This window comes from Chrysochloris asiatica, unplaced genomic scaffold, assembly GCF_000296735.1.
Source record: "Chrysochloris asiatica unplaced genomic scaffold, ChrAsi1.0 scaffold00021, whole genome shotgun sequence".
Classification (NCBI taxonomy): domain Eukaryota; kingdom Metazoa; phylum Chordata; class Mammalia; order Afrosoricida; family Chrysochloridae; genus Chrysochloris; species Chrysochloris asiatica.
In genome coordinates this window covers 21,231,758-21,246,345 of record NW_006408539.1, presented here as the reverse complement: position 1 = coordinate 21,246,345, position 14,588 = coordinate 21,231,758, and positions in this window count along the sequence as shown.

Here is a 14,588-nt window from a genome sequence, read left to right as displayed (position 1 = left end):
CCACCTCTGAAGATTGTGGATGTGGTTTAGGATTCCACCTATAGTCTTATGTATTGCAGAGACTCCGCAGGAAGCCTCCTTCACTGGGCATGTTGTAGCCCCATGTTAGGTATTCCAATCAGTTACAGGCAAACCACTTTTCTCTTTTAGTGTACTTTTGCTTTCAAAGAGCTTCTGAGTGTGAGTTTATTGTGCCGGTGTGTGATTGAGAAATGGTGACTCAATGGGACTAATTCTTTAGCACCCTGAGAGCCAGAGGGAATAGGGAAAAGTGTGACAACACTTCCAGTCACCACAGTAATGTGGGGTACAAGAAGAAAAAAATCACTCCTTTCTGTCCATCAATAAGCGGTATGCCTCTGACCATCTACCACCCTCTTGCTTTCAAAGTAGTCCATGGAAGTACGAGATGATCACCTTGCAGCTGGTCTGGTCACTGGCACAGATCAGCAGTTTCTCTACTGTGGTTTTTCTTTTATTTTGGCTTTCTCCTTGCATCTGTTTTGTTGCTTTTCCTAGTGAAGGCTAGCCCAGTGCTAACCAGGGCCAACTCTGCAAATTTGGAGTAGTGCCTGCAGGAACAGGGCCAATGAGGATAGCGTCTCTCCTTTAATGAGGCCATAACCTCGGCGCTCACGTCTGTGCTGAGCCAACAGCCAGGTGAGCAGGAGAACCAGAGCTTCACTGGAGATATATGCAGCTGGGGACCGGCCTCACCTCTGGTCATCAGGGATTGTGGAGAGGAAGAAAAAAATCACAACCTTATCTTGCTTGCCACAGGTATGTTTCTGCCATGCAGATCAATTTTCTTGTCTCTGAAGGCATTCACAAAATCTCAAAATGTCTCCTCCTGTCTGGTCACTGGTTAATATCACCAACCTCTCCTTTATGTGTTGTGTCTGTGCAACTCTCTCTCCTGATAAAATTCCAATTCGCTTCTCTATCCCTTTGTCTAAAACTCTTTGGTTCCTGGACACTCATCTCCATCTCTATGGTTTTGGTTGTCTGTATGTATATTATAGAGGGTCTATAGCCTGGTGTGGCGCTGTAGGTTAATACGCCAGACTGCAAAGCCATTTGAACTGCAAGGTCGGCATTTCAAACTCACCAGCTGCTCCTCAGAAACCCTATCCAGGTTTGCTATGGGTTGGAATCGACTAGACGGCACTTAACAACAACAACATAGCCTTTCGGCCTACCCTACCAACTTGTCACCTCTCCGGGTTATATTTTTATCGAATTCCCCCAACCCCAAAATTAATTTAGTCTAGATTTAAAATCTAACTTAATTACTAATCTATTTCAATTTTATAGATATTTATTTTATATTGTTTTCTTGTGTCTTTCGTGCCTTCTTTTTGATTGTTGTTGTTAAGTGCCATTGAGTTGGTTTTGACTCAGAGCAACCTTCTAGTGTTTCCTAGGAGTAGCTGGTAAGCTTGAAGCATCGACTTTGCAGTTCAAAACAACCTTGCAGTCCAGCACATTGACTGACAGCAGCCACGGTTCTTCCAACATAGATTTGTTTATTCTTCTGTCAGTCCATTGTTGTTGTTGTTGCGTGCTGTCGAGTCGATTCTGACTGATAGAGACCCTGTATAAGGCTTCCAAGGAGCAGCTGGTGAGCTTGAACCGCCAACCTTGCAGTTCAAATGGCTTTGCAGTCTGGTGCCTTAACCCACAGCACCACACCAGAGCTCCTTATAGGTCCATAGTACTATTAATATTCTTCTCTAGCACCATAATTCAAATGCATCAATTGTTATATGGTCTTCCTTATTCATTGTCAAACTTTAATATGCATATGAAGCTATTAAAAATACCATGGGTTGGGTCAGGCATGCCTTAGTCCACTGACATTGTTGCTTTTGAACACGTTAAAGAGGCCTTGTGCAGCAGATTTGCTGAATGCCATACATCTTCCACTTTCTTTACTGCTGTTTCATGAGTGTTGATAGTTGCTCCAAACAAAATGAAGTCTTTGACAACTTCAATCTTTTATTATGTTATTCATGTTATTCATTTTTCCAGGGGTGAACTTTTTATGTTTTTCTTATTACGGTGCAACCCATACTGAAGGCTGTGGTCTTAGATCTTCATCGGTAAATATTTTAAATTCTCTTCAGAAAGTTTGTGGAAAAATGGAATTGAAAGATAATGGAATTATTCTATGTTTTGAAGTTCCTTGTATTGTAACTGTAATTATCATTTTAACACACAATACATTGTTTTGGGCATTTGCCCTTGAGGTGACTCTGCTTCCTGGTGACCACTAAGTGTTGCTTGGAGTAGTCCCATCTTCATGACCTTTGAAATGTTTGAGGCCACTTTTAGGGCTGTTTTGTTAATTCATCTCATCAAGTGTTACCATCATTTTCACTGACCCTGTAGGATACCAAACATGACATTCTTTTCTATCGATTGGTCTTCTTGATGACTTGTCCGATGTAAGCCAGGTGAAGTTTCAGCATCCTTATTTCTAAGGAGTATCTGGGTTACGTTTCTTCAAAAACTGGTTTGTTCATTCTGCTGGTATTTGTTCATTCTTCATGGTATTTTCTGTATTCTTTGTCAACATAATTCAACACATTTATATACGTATTTATATAGAGATATCTGCATAGTTGTCTTTTCAACTCTATTTATTCTTTTCTAAGTTTTTATTATTTTTAAAATTTTTCCTTCTGCCTGTACAGAAACAATGCTTTTTTTTTTTTTGCTAAAAATTGTTACTCTCATTTGGAAACACAGACATGATTTAGATCATAATTTTCATCTCTCTTAGCAATGTGGTGTCCTGGCAAGGTACTATGGGGTAAATCACTGGACCTCAAAGTTGGTTTAAACCACAGATTTATGGTTCAAACCTACGAGTCACTCCTTGGAAACTCTATGCAAGGTCTCCATGAATTGGAACCGATTTGACAGCACTTAACAACAACAACAAGCAAAGTGGTGAGCCCTGGTATGGTGCTGTAACATAAAAACTGGACTGGTAACCTCAAAGTCAGCAGTTCAAACCCAGCAGCCACTTCTCAAAACCTATACAGGGTTGCTGTGTGTTGGAACTTCTTGGCAACATGAGCATGAAGCAATGTGTGTGTGTTTTAAGAATTATACAAATAGTATATAACTCATCCAGTTTGTATTTCAATGATAATCTTTTCCACAAGTTGTTTATCATTGTATTATGCTGTGGTGGCTTGTGTGTAGCTGGAAATGCTGGAAGCTATGCCATTGGTGTTTCAAATACCAGCAGGGCCACCCATGGTGGAGAGGTTCTGGTGGACCTTCCAGACTAAAGCAGACTAGGAAGAAGGATCTGGTGATCTACATTTGAAGATAATTGAGGAAAGATGTGTGGTCAGGATTGTATTCTCTCACTGTACTTATTCAATCCTTATGCTGAGCTAGTAATCCAGTAGGCGGGACTACATGAAGAGGGACACAGTATTAGGATTGGAAGAGGACTTACTAAAAACCTGCAATATACCCATTAGAAAACCTAACTTGCTGAAAGTGATGAGGACATGAAGCACTTACTAATCAAGATCAAAGACTACCAGCCTTCAATATGGATTGCACCTTAACGTTGTTGTTGTTAAGTGCCATGGAGTCGGTTCTGACCCATAGCGACCCTGCACAGGGTGTCTGGGGCTGTAAATCTTTACGGGAACAGAACGCCTCATCTTTCTCCCTCGGAATCACTGGTAGTTTCGAACTGCTGACCTTGTGATTCCCAGCCTGATTCATAACCACTACGCTACCAGAGCTCCTTAACATTAAAAAGACAAAAATTCTCAATAATGAGACCAAAAAGAAACATCATAAGCAACAGAGAAAATATTGAACTTGTCAAGGATTTCAGTTTATTTGGATCCCCAGACAATGCTTAAAAATGCAGTAATAAATCAGACAACTGAATTGGACAAATCTGCTGCAAAAGACCTCTTAAAGGGTTTAATAACAAAGACGTCCCCCTACTAACCCAAATCCTAACCTTTTTCATTTCTTCCTCACAGGTAAAAGCTGGACAATGATTAAGAGAGACAGCTGTTAGTCAGAACTGACTGGACACACCTGACAACAACACAGCAAACTTACAATAAGTTGTTGATGTTGTGAAGTGCTGCTGAGTGGCTTCTGACTCCTCATAGCTACTCTATAGAGGGTTTCTGAGGCGCATCTGGTGGGTTTGAACCAACAACCTTGTAGTTAGCAATCCAGTACTTAATCTACAGCACCACACCAGGACTTCAGTAAATTAGGACTTGAAATAAAGCATTACAAATTAAAATAAAACATGGGCTTGCACTTAGAAGCACTTCTAAATATGTATTTGAGAGAAATCCTTACATATATGTTCACAAATAAATATCAACAACATTATGAATCAAGGTATTTTGTTTGTCAATGACTAATTGAAATACTCATTGACAGGCAAAATGATCATTATGTTATGTTTGTAAAAGGAAGTTTTTAATTACTTAAAATGAGAAAAGTGCATAGATCCACTTGAATGAGACTCACAAACAATATAGTGTGAATCAATGCAAGTTATAGAATGACACCCACAATGGGGTACTAATAAAACCCATTCACCTCCCTGGTACATAGCATGACGTAATATTACAACACACACGGGCTCGTGTACGATTGGAGGCTGTCTTCATGCTATTACTCTAGGAGGAGAGGAAGTAGAATCTGTTTTAAAAGGGAGACAGTAATGTTTTACTTAAAAAAAATAATGGCATATGTTAAGATTAGAAAAATCTAGATACCGATTATTATTTTTTTGTTTAATCACAATTTTCTTTTCTTAAGATTTAAACATCTCATGTTTTTTTAAAATCTAAAATAACAGTGAAAGTTCATGACTGAACTCCCCAGGACACAATTCTGGAAGCAAATTGAGACTCCCCAGGACACAATTCTGGAAGCAAAGGCTCCTTGTCCGGCCTCACCTTTATCTCATTGAAACAGGGTTTGTTTGCTTCTGAGGAGTAAGAAAACTGTTTCAAAATTGTGAAAGCCCTATTTAAAATTAAAATATTAATGGAAGCTTAGCATTTGTCTAGAAGTTTTGAATAGTTAATGACACGAGGTATAGAGAATTGTGGTGGGATTAAGTTTTGGAATTACTGATTTTTTTTTATTTATGGGTACTTAGTTCGTTAGTTAAGGAGTTCTGGTATCGTAGTGGTTATGAATCAGGCTGCTAACCTCAAGGTCGGCTGTTCGAAACTACCAGCCATTCCACAGGAGAAAGATGAGGCTTTTGGCTCCTGTAAAGATTTACAGACTTGGAAACCCTGTGCAGGGTCACGTATGAGTCGGAATCAACTCCACGGTACTTAACAATAATTTAGTTAGTTACATCAATCATAGTTTGGCTGAAGTCACAAGATTGAATACTTATTAGACAAAAAGAAAACTTTGTTTATAAAATATCAAAAATGCATAGATATCATTTTACTTGGTTGACTATATGATTACTCTTATAGCATATTTTTCTTTAATATGTTGTTCTGTTTATGAGTGTGAATGTTCCCAGAGTGCAGCTGTCTGTAGTTGACTGATTCATAGTGAAAGCTCGCCATCTGGTGGACAAACTCAAAACTGTGGCACATTCTCAAATGAGCTCAAGAATCAATGCCTGTTTGGTTGGCTGAGGCCGTTTTTACTCAGGTTTAGCTGTCTCGTGATTGAGAAGTACACATCACCGTTCAAACACATGCATACGTCCATCCACCACAGTCACACACAAAGCAACCCTAATGTATTGTAGTGGAATTTTAGTTTGTTTTCAGATGTTTGAATAGTACGAAGTGCTGTGTTGTAGATGACTTAATTTTTTTAACAACAAAATTGGACTTTGTTGAGCATCATTATGTCATAAATCTGTTTTGACATTTATTTTTTAGAATTCTGGTTCATAGTCATTTGCAAATCAATTTTCAAGTATGTCTCTATTTCTTTCGGTGCCACTGTTATTTTATCTCCTGAACAATTCATCCAAATGTTATATTCAAGGGGTAGGAAAGATGGAAGAATGAAAGCAGGGAGTCCAGAAAGGAAATGAGAACAGTGCTGTTCCAATGAGAGGACTGAAATCAAAGACAGGAAACAAAATGTGTATAAATTGTTGAATAGAAAATGAATTTGTTATGTAAATGTTCACGCAACAAAAGCTACAACAAAAAGTAAACAAAGTAAAACAAAACCCACACATAAGCAACACAAACAACTGTTATATTCACACATTCAATGACTGTTGTAGTTGTTAGGTGTCATTGAGCTTGTTCCAATTCTTGGTATCCTTGTACACAACTGAATGAAGCTCTGGTCCTGATCCATCTTCTCATTTGTTGTTATGTTTGAGCCCATTGTGTCTTCTACTGTGTCAGTACATCTCAGTTGGGATCTTCCTCTATTTTGATGACCCTCCATTTTACCGGGAATGCTGTCCTTTTCTAGGCACTGACCAGTCTAGATAACATGTTTAAATACTGACAGACAAAGTCTCACCATCCTTGATTCTAAAGAGCAATTCTGGCTGTGCTTCTTCAAAGACAGATTTGTTTATTCTTCTGGCAGTCCATGGTACGCTCAGTATTCTACTGCAACACCATAACTCAAATGCATCAATTTATCTGTGGTCTTCCTTAATCATTGACCAACTGTCACATGCTGTTGAGGTGATGAAAACCCCAAATCTTAGGTCAGGTGCACCTTAGTCCCCACACTGACATCTCTGCCTTTTAACACCTTCAAGAAGTCTTTTGCAGCAGATTTGTCTAATTCAATACATCATTTGATTTCTGGACTGCTGCTTCCATGAGTGCCGATTGTGGATCCAAGCAAAGTGAAGTCTTCGACAAGTTCAATCTCTTCTCCGTTTATCATGATGTTATTTATTTGTCCAGTTGTGAAGACTTCAGTTTTCTTTACATTGAAGAACAATTCAGACTGAAGGTTTTTTCTAAACTTCATCAGTAAGTCAAGCCATGTGTCAAGCCAAGTTACTGAATCTTCCTCCAACCATGATCCTATGTTCTTCTCCATAGAATCCATTTTCTTCGATTACTTGCTAAACATGTAGATTCAATAAGTATGATGAAAGGATATTAACCATTCAGTATCCTTTTGTTCTGTTCCAAAAACTGCCTCTTGGTATATGTATAGGTTTCTCAGAAGTACAATGAAATGTTCTGGAATATCCATTCTTCACAATGGTATCCGCAGTTTGTTATAATACAGAGTTGAGAACCTTTGCATAATCAGTAAAGCACAAGTAAACATCTTTCTGATACTCTGCTTTTAGCCAAGATCCATCTGGAATCAGCAATAACCCTCATTCCAAGTCCTTTTCTGAATCAGGCTTGGATTTCTGGCAGCTTGATGTCAGTGTACTTTTGCAACCATATTTGAATTATCTTCACTAAAATTTTACTTGCATGTGATATTAATGATATAGTTCTATGATTTCTACATTCCGTTCGGTTACCTTTCTTTGGATTGGACTCAAATATGGATCTCTTCCAATTGGTTGACCAGGTGGTAGTCTTCCATATTTGTTGGCATAGATTAGTGAGAACCTCCAGACCTGCATCCATTTGTTGGAACATTTCAATTTGAATACTACCAAATCCTGGTTCCTTGTCATATAATGGGGACCAGTAGCATGCCAATCAATACAAAAGAAATTATTCTTACAGAGAGGTTTATGTGTTTGAACTTCCAGTTGTTTGGCTAGCAAACAAGCACTTTAGTCACTGTACTAGGGGGATCTAATTCAGTTATCATATAACTAAGAAGCTCTGGTAGCGTAGTGGTTACGAATCGGGCTGCGAACCTTCAGTCCAGCAGTTCGAAACTACCAGCCGTTCCACGGGAGAAGGATGAGGCTTTCTGCTCCCGTAAAGATTTACAGCCTCGGAAACCCTGTGCCTGATCACTATGGGTTGGAACCGACTTGAAGATACTTCACAACAACAACAAATCTCCCTTCTGTAGAATAAAGTAGTCGCCAATTATCAATGAGCTCTGTTGACTAAGGATGTCAAAAGAGACTCTTAAACTTGCTCGGAAATTAGAGAAGTTACAGCAACTGGAAGAAATGAGAAAGTATAAAGCTGAACAGAAAATTTTGAGTGCAGAGAAGACAAAGCATTATGATAAAATTATACAAAGATCTTGACTTAGAAAACCAAATGGGGAGAACACAGTCACCATTTAACAAATGGAAAGAACTTTAAAAAAAAATTCAAGCCTCAATCTGAATCAACCACTAAATTCAGTGTTTTATAAATATGTATTATTATTGTCCATTGTGGATAGTTTTGAGACAAGATGTGGTATGGAAGAGGATAATTATATGACAATTCTAAGGAAATAAATGAGGCAGAGGTACAATCATCTGCGACATTTCACATCATGGATAAGACAGCAGCAGACCTAAGAGAAGACAATGTCCACAAACAAAGCTACTGTCCAGGAGGTGGATGTGGCTGTTCGTCTACTTACCTTGCTTCATAGTGTGTTATCCATGTGAAACAGTGTACGGAGGGAGGACTTTCTCCCACAATACCAGCAATGGCACACACCAATGCTGTTGAGCTAGTTAGGGGATTGATTATTTCAAATGGCTCATGGGATCTCCAAACAGAGTTAAGATTTTGTTAAACAAAAATGTCACGTTCTGTGAAATGAGTCCAGAAGTAAGTTAGCTTAATAGACTTCAATGTGCAGGAGTATAGGCAATCAGAGAAGATTTAATAACACTGGCATGGAAATGAGAGTGAGCGAAACGCTAAGACAAAATGCGTTACGAGAACCGGTAAAGGCCCCTCGCAATATTAATTTGTTGTTGTTGTCGTGAAGTGCTGTCTTAGTTCCGACTCATAGCTCCCCTGTATAGGGTTTCCGAGGAGCAGTTAGTACTGAAACTGTAGCGCCACACCAGGAGTTCAGTGTATTCATTGTTGTTGTTGTTGTTGTTGTTATGTGCCGTGGAGTCGGTTCTGAATCATAGCGACCCTGTACAGGGTTTCCGAGGCTGTAAATCTTTACGGGAGCAGAAAGCCTCATCTTTCTGCCACGGAACACCTGGTAGTTTCGAACTGTTGACCTTGCGGCTCGCAGCCCGATTCATAACCACTACGCTACCAGAGCTCCATCAGAGGCACACGTATATGCTGATGGAGCAGTGACGCTTCAATGGTGATCTGGTTTGATGCCAGCCAGTGCAATTCAAGCGCAGTCATTTGCAGTCTTTCAGGGACGGCTTGCTTATTTCTATGATGCTAAATAGGTTTCAACAAATCTTCCAGACTCAGAGGGATTAGGACGGAAGATCTGGCTATCTATCTCCCCCAAAGCATCCATTGTGAAATCCATGGATGAGAACAATCCAGTCTCACTACACATAGGATTGCCCTGAGTCAGCGGCTGACCCAACAGCCGCTAACAACCACCACAACACTGAGATGCTGAAAAGGCCAGAAACGGATATATAGTGATGTTTACCCAAGCTGATGAATCAACTGATTTCACCAACAGTTATCACATACAAGCATTTGTACGGTTTGTAACTAGTGGTGAAATTCAACCCTTTTATTCCTGTTTCAGTAAGGTGGCCTAACCAAGTAAAGAGAGAGATACAGTTAATGTTTTGCCTTCATATCTGGAAGCAGGTCTGATTTGGAGGCACTGTGCTGGCATCTGTCTTCATGGCACCACATCAGTGTCTGGTTCTGTGAGAAGTTGCACTAAAATCCAGATGCTTCAGAACACTGCCTTCTTCACAGACAGACACAATTTTCAAAAAAAAATCTTAGATGTGAAATTAAAAACAAAATTGCTCTGGATGATGCTACAAAAAGAGTTAATGCTCTCCAAAAGACAAAAAAATAGTTGAAAATTAAACATGGCAGTAGTGACCCTGCTTGCTCTTTGAACAACTTTTGGTTTTAACATATACATTTAGATCCTTAATTCATTCTGAGTTTGTTTATTGTGTGGGTCATGGATCGTGTTTTAATTTTCTGAATGTTGGATCCTGTTTCAATTTTCTGAATGTTGTTTTTAAGTGTTGTTGAGTCAGTTTCGACTCATAGTGACCCTATATAGTGTTCTAAGGTGTTAAATATTTTGTGCAAACAGAAAGCCTCATCTTTCTCCCAGAGAGCAGCTGGTGGGCTTGAACCAATGATCTTGTGGCTTGCAGTCCGGTGTTTATCCTGTGGCACCACCACACTCCCTTTCTGCATGTGAAAATCCTAAAATTCAGAAATAGAAAATTCAATTCCCATCTTTACATGGAATTTGGCACAAGCCCCAAATAGCTAAAACAGAATTGAAAGAGAAGAATATACAGGACTCCCACTTCCTGATTCTAGAAGATCCTATAAAACTATAAATATTAAAACAATTAGTGACACTATAAGATAATACAATTAATGACACTATAAGATAAATGTTGGACTGCTAATCACCAGGTTGGCAGTTCAAACCCACCATTGACTCCTCAGAAACGCTGTACATGGTTACTGTGACACAGGACTGAATCAATGGCCCTTAACAATGAAACAATAATAACAGTGTGTTATAATCATAGATATATGTGGTGCTGCAGGATAATGCACTGGACCACAAATCGGTTTGTACCGCAAAATCGGTGGTTCAAGCACACCAACCACTGAAACCGACTTGACGGCATTTAACAACAACAATTGTTGTTCTTAAGTTCCATTGAGTCATTTCCAATTCATAGCAAACATGTTCAGGGTCTTTGAGGAGTGAAGACTGGGCTTAAACTGCTTACCTTGAGGTTAGCAGTCCAGTTCTTACCCTGTAATGCCACACCAAGACTCTACATAGACCAATGAAATAAAATTAAAAGTTCAGAAAGAAACCCATAATTCTATGGTCAGCTGGTATTTTACAAGGGTGCTAAGGTCCTTTGTAGAGTATTTTTAATAAATGGTGGTCATGAAAATGAAACATAAACACACAACACAAAACAAAGACATTTTGTTTGTTTTATTCTTTATTTTACAGTCTCTTAAGGTAAATAATTAAAAGCATTTCAGTTTCTGCTCCACCTCACAACCCAATTTGCATGAAGACAAATCAAATGCAAAAAAAAAAAATTTGTACCCTATTAGATTTTTCAAATTGATACACATTTTTCCCCTTATCTAATTAAAAAGAAAGAGAGTAAGAGAGAAAGAAAGAAAGAGAGAAAGAGAGAAAGAGAGAGAGAGAGAGAAAGAAAGAAAAGAAAAGAAAAGAAAAGAAAAGAAAAGAAAAGAAAAGAAGGAAGAAAGATAAAGAAAATCTGTCTTGGAAGAAGTACAGCCTGACTGTTCCTTAGAAACAAGGAAGGTAAGACTTCATTTTATGTATTTTGAAAGTCTCATGAGGGGGTACCTGCTCCTGGAGAAGTAGCAACGTAGAGCGCCAGCGAAAAAGCAGAAGACCCTCAACCAGATGAACTGACTCAGTGGCTGCAAAAAAGAACTCAAACATGGCAACATTGTGAGGATGGCACGGAGCCAGACAGTGTTTCATTCTGCTGCAAACAGATGTCTATGAATTGGAACCAACTGGACAGCACCTAACAACAAAGTGGGGTTCCCACATGAGAATACACGTGTTCTGTACTGATCATTGGGTAGAAATGTGACCTCTGTGTTGGGTGAGTTTTTTGTTAGCTTGTTTTTGCAGCAGAGCACATTTATGATGGTAGAAGCCTGCTCTGTTCCCACCTTTGGTTAATAATGACACTGCATTCTATCATCTAGAACAATCTTCTGTTTATATTTTTATACCAAAGTATTCTTTTACTTTTAAAATACGTAAGGTTTACATAGATAACATTTTCTGTTTCTGAATTCGTTGACATTTTTAGAGTATGTGCTTAGAACTGAGATTTGCAGGCTCAGTGCTCTAATGGCAGATTTTTGATTGATTTAAATTGTACTTGTTTCCTCAGAATTACAGTGTAAGATTCATTTAAACACGTTTTAGATTACACATAAGTATGTCAGAAATTATCTGGGAGTTTATCATGTTAATTAAGAACAAAAGCCCATTGCCACCAAGCTGATTCTGATTCTAGTAACCCCAGAACACAGAGTATGAATGCCCCATATGGTTTCCAGGAGTGCAAATCATTATCAAAACAGACTTCACATCTTTATCCTTTAACGCAGGGAACGGTTTGAATTACTAACCCTTCAGTTAGCACACTAGTGCTTAACTTTTCTCCACCAGAACTCCTTTAGTTAAGATTACTTACCTGTTGAAAAAAAAAAAAAGTGTAGACTGTTTGTCTGTTGTACCTAAAGAGCTATGGTTTTCAGGGGGAAAATCTATCACATGCCTACAAAGAAGACCAGTTAATATTACTATTATTCAAATTTATGCTTAAACCACTAAATCCAAAGGTGGTAAAATTGAACATTTCTACCAACTTCTTCAGTGTGAAATTAGTCAACCATCCAATCAAGATGTATTGACAACTATTGATGACTAGAATCTGAAAGCTGGAAACAAAGAGGAAACCAATATTTGGAAAATAAGACCTTGGTAATAGAAATCATGTTGAAGATCACATCATAGAGCTTTGCAAGACCAATGATGTATTCATTGTAAATACATTTTTTTTTCAACAGCATAAGCATTGATCATACACATAGATTTAGCCAGATGGAGCTCAAAGGAATCAAATCAATTACAACTGTGGAAAGAGATGATGGAGAAGCTCAGTATCTTCAGCCTAAACAAAGCCAGGGATCAACTGTGGAACAGATCGTCAAGTGCTCATATGCAAATTCAAGTTGAAGCTGAAGAAAATTAAAACATGTACTTGATAAACAAAATATGACCTTGAACATAGCCCACCTGAATTTTGAGACCATCTCAGGAACAAATTTGATGCACTAGACACAAATGACCAAACACCAGAGGAGTTGTGAGATGATATTAAGAACATTACATATGAAGAATGCAATAGTCACTGAAATGATAGGAAAGAAAGAAAAAAACCAAAGGGGATGCGAAAAGAGACACTGAAACTTGCTCTTTAACAAAGAAACTAAAGGAACTTTAGCAAATGAGCAAATAAAAGAGTTGAACAGAAAATTTCAAAGGGTAGCTCCAGAGGACAGTCAAGTTTTATAATGAGACGTGCAAAGACCTGGAGTTAGGAAACCAAAAGGGGAAAAAAAAAGAAAAAAAAGAACCATGCTCAGTATTTTTAAAACTGAAAGAAATAGAAAAACAAAATAATCTTCAAGATGTAATATCGAAGGAGCCTATCTCAAACATAATGAGAATGGCAAAGGACCTGGCAGTGTATAGGGTCACTATGAATGGAACTGACTCAATGGTGGGCAAAATATTGAAAGATGCAGGAATCACCAAAAGAAAATACAAGAAGTATGCAGAATCACTGTACCACAAAGAGTCACTGTACAACAAAGAATTGATTCCTTTGAGCTCCATCTGGCTAAAGAATCACTGTACAACAAATAATTGGTCAACCCTTTTGACAGACGCCTAAGATGAAGAAGAATGGTATTAAAGAAAGATGTCCAAACTGCACTGAAGTCATTGGTGAAAAACAAGGCTCCAGGAGTTGACAAAATAAAAATTGAAATGCTTCACTAAACTGAGGCAGCATGGAGGAGATCACTCATCTATGCTAAGAAATTTGGAAGACTGCTGCCTTGCTAACTGATTGGAAGAGATCCATATTTGTGCCCATTCCAAAGAGAAGACTACTGAATATACCACGGACTGTCAGAAAAACAAGCAAATCTGTGTTGGCAGAAGCACAGCCAGAATGCTCCTAAGAGGCATCGAAGGTTAGGCCTTGTTTCTTATACTTTGGACATCCTGTCAGGAGGAACTGGTCCCTGGAGAAGGACTTTATTCTTGGTAAAGTAAGAGGGCCATCATAAAAGAGGAAGACTTACAAGATGGAGTGACAGTTTGGAAGCCACATTCGGCTCAAACATAACAACAATTGTGAAGACGGTTCAGGAAAGGACAGTGATTCATTCTGTTACACATAGGAATGTTGAGTCAGAACCAACTCCAAGGCACCTAACAACAACAACAACTTAATGATGGGGGACTTCACCCAGTGAGATGGATTGGCCAAGTGGCAGCATCAATGGACTCAAGCGTGGCAACAGTAGTGAGACTGGCCCAGGATCGGGCAGTGTTTCGTTCTACTGTGCATAAGGTCACTATGGGTCAGTACTGACTTGATGGCACTTAACAACAACAAAAACACATCACCCACAACTATATAAAACTAACAAATAATTCTAGAATTAAAGACAGTCCTGAAAATACCCTTAAAAAAATGGAGATTCACATAGTTGATAAGATACAACCAAGAATTTAGGTAAGTTTGACATCCTGGTTTAGTTCTCATATTTAGTTGTATATTCACAGCACAAGTATACAAACTAACTGTGGTTGTTAGGTGCCATCAGGTAGTGACCTTATGCACAACAGAACGAAACACTGCCAGGGCCTGCATCAACCTCACAACCATTGCTACACTTGAG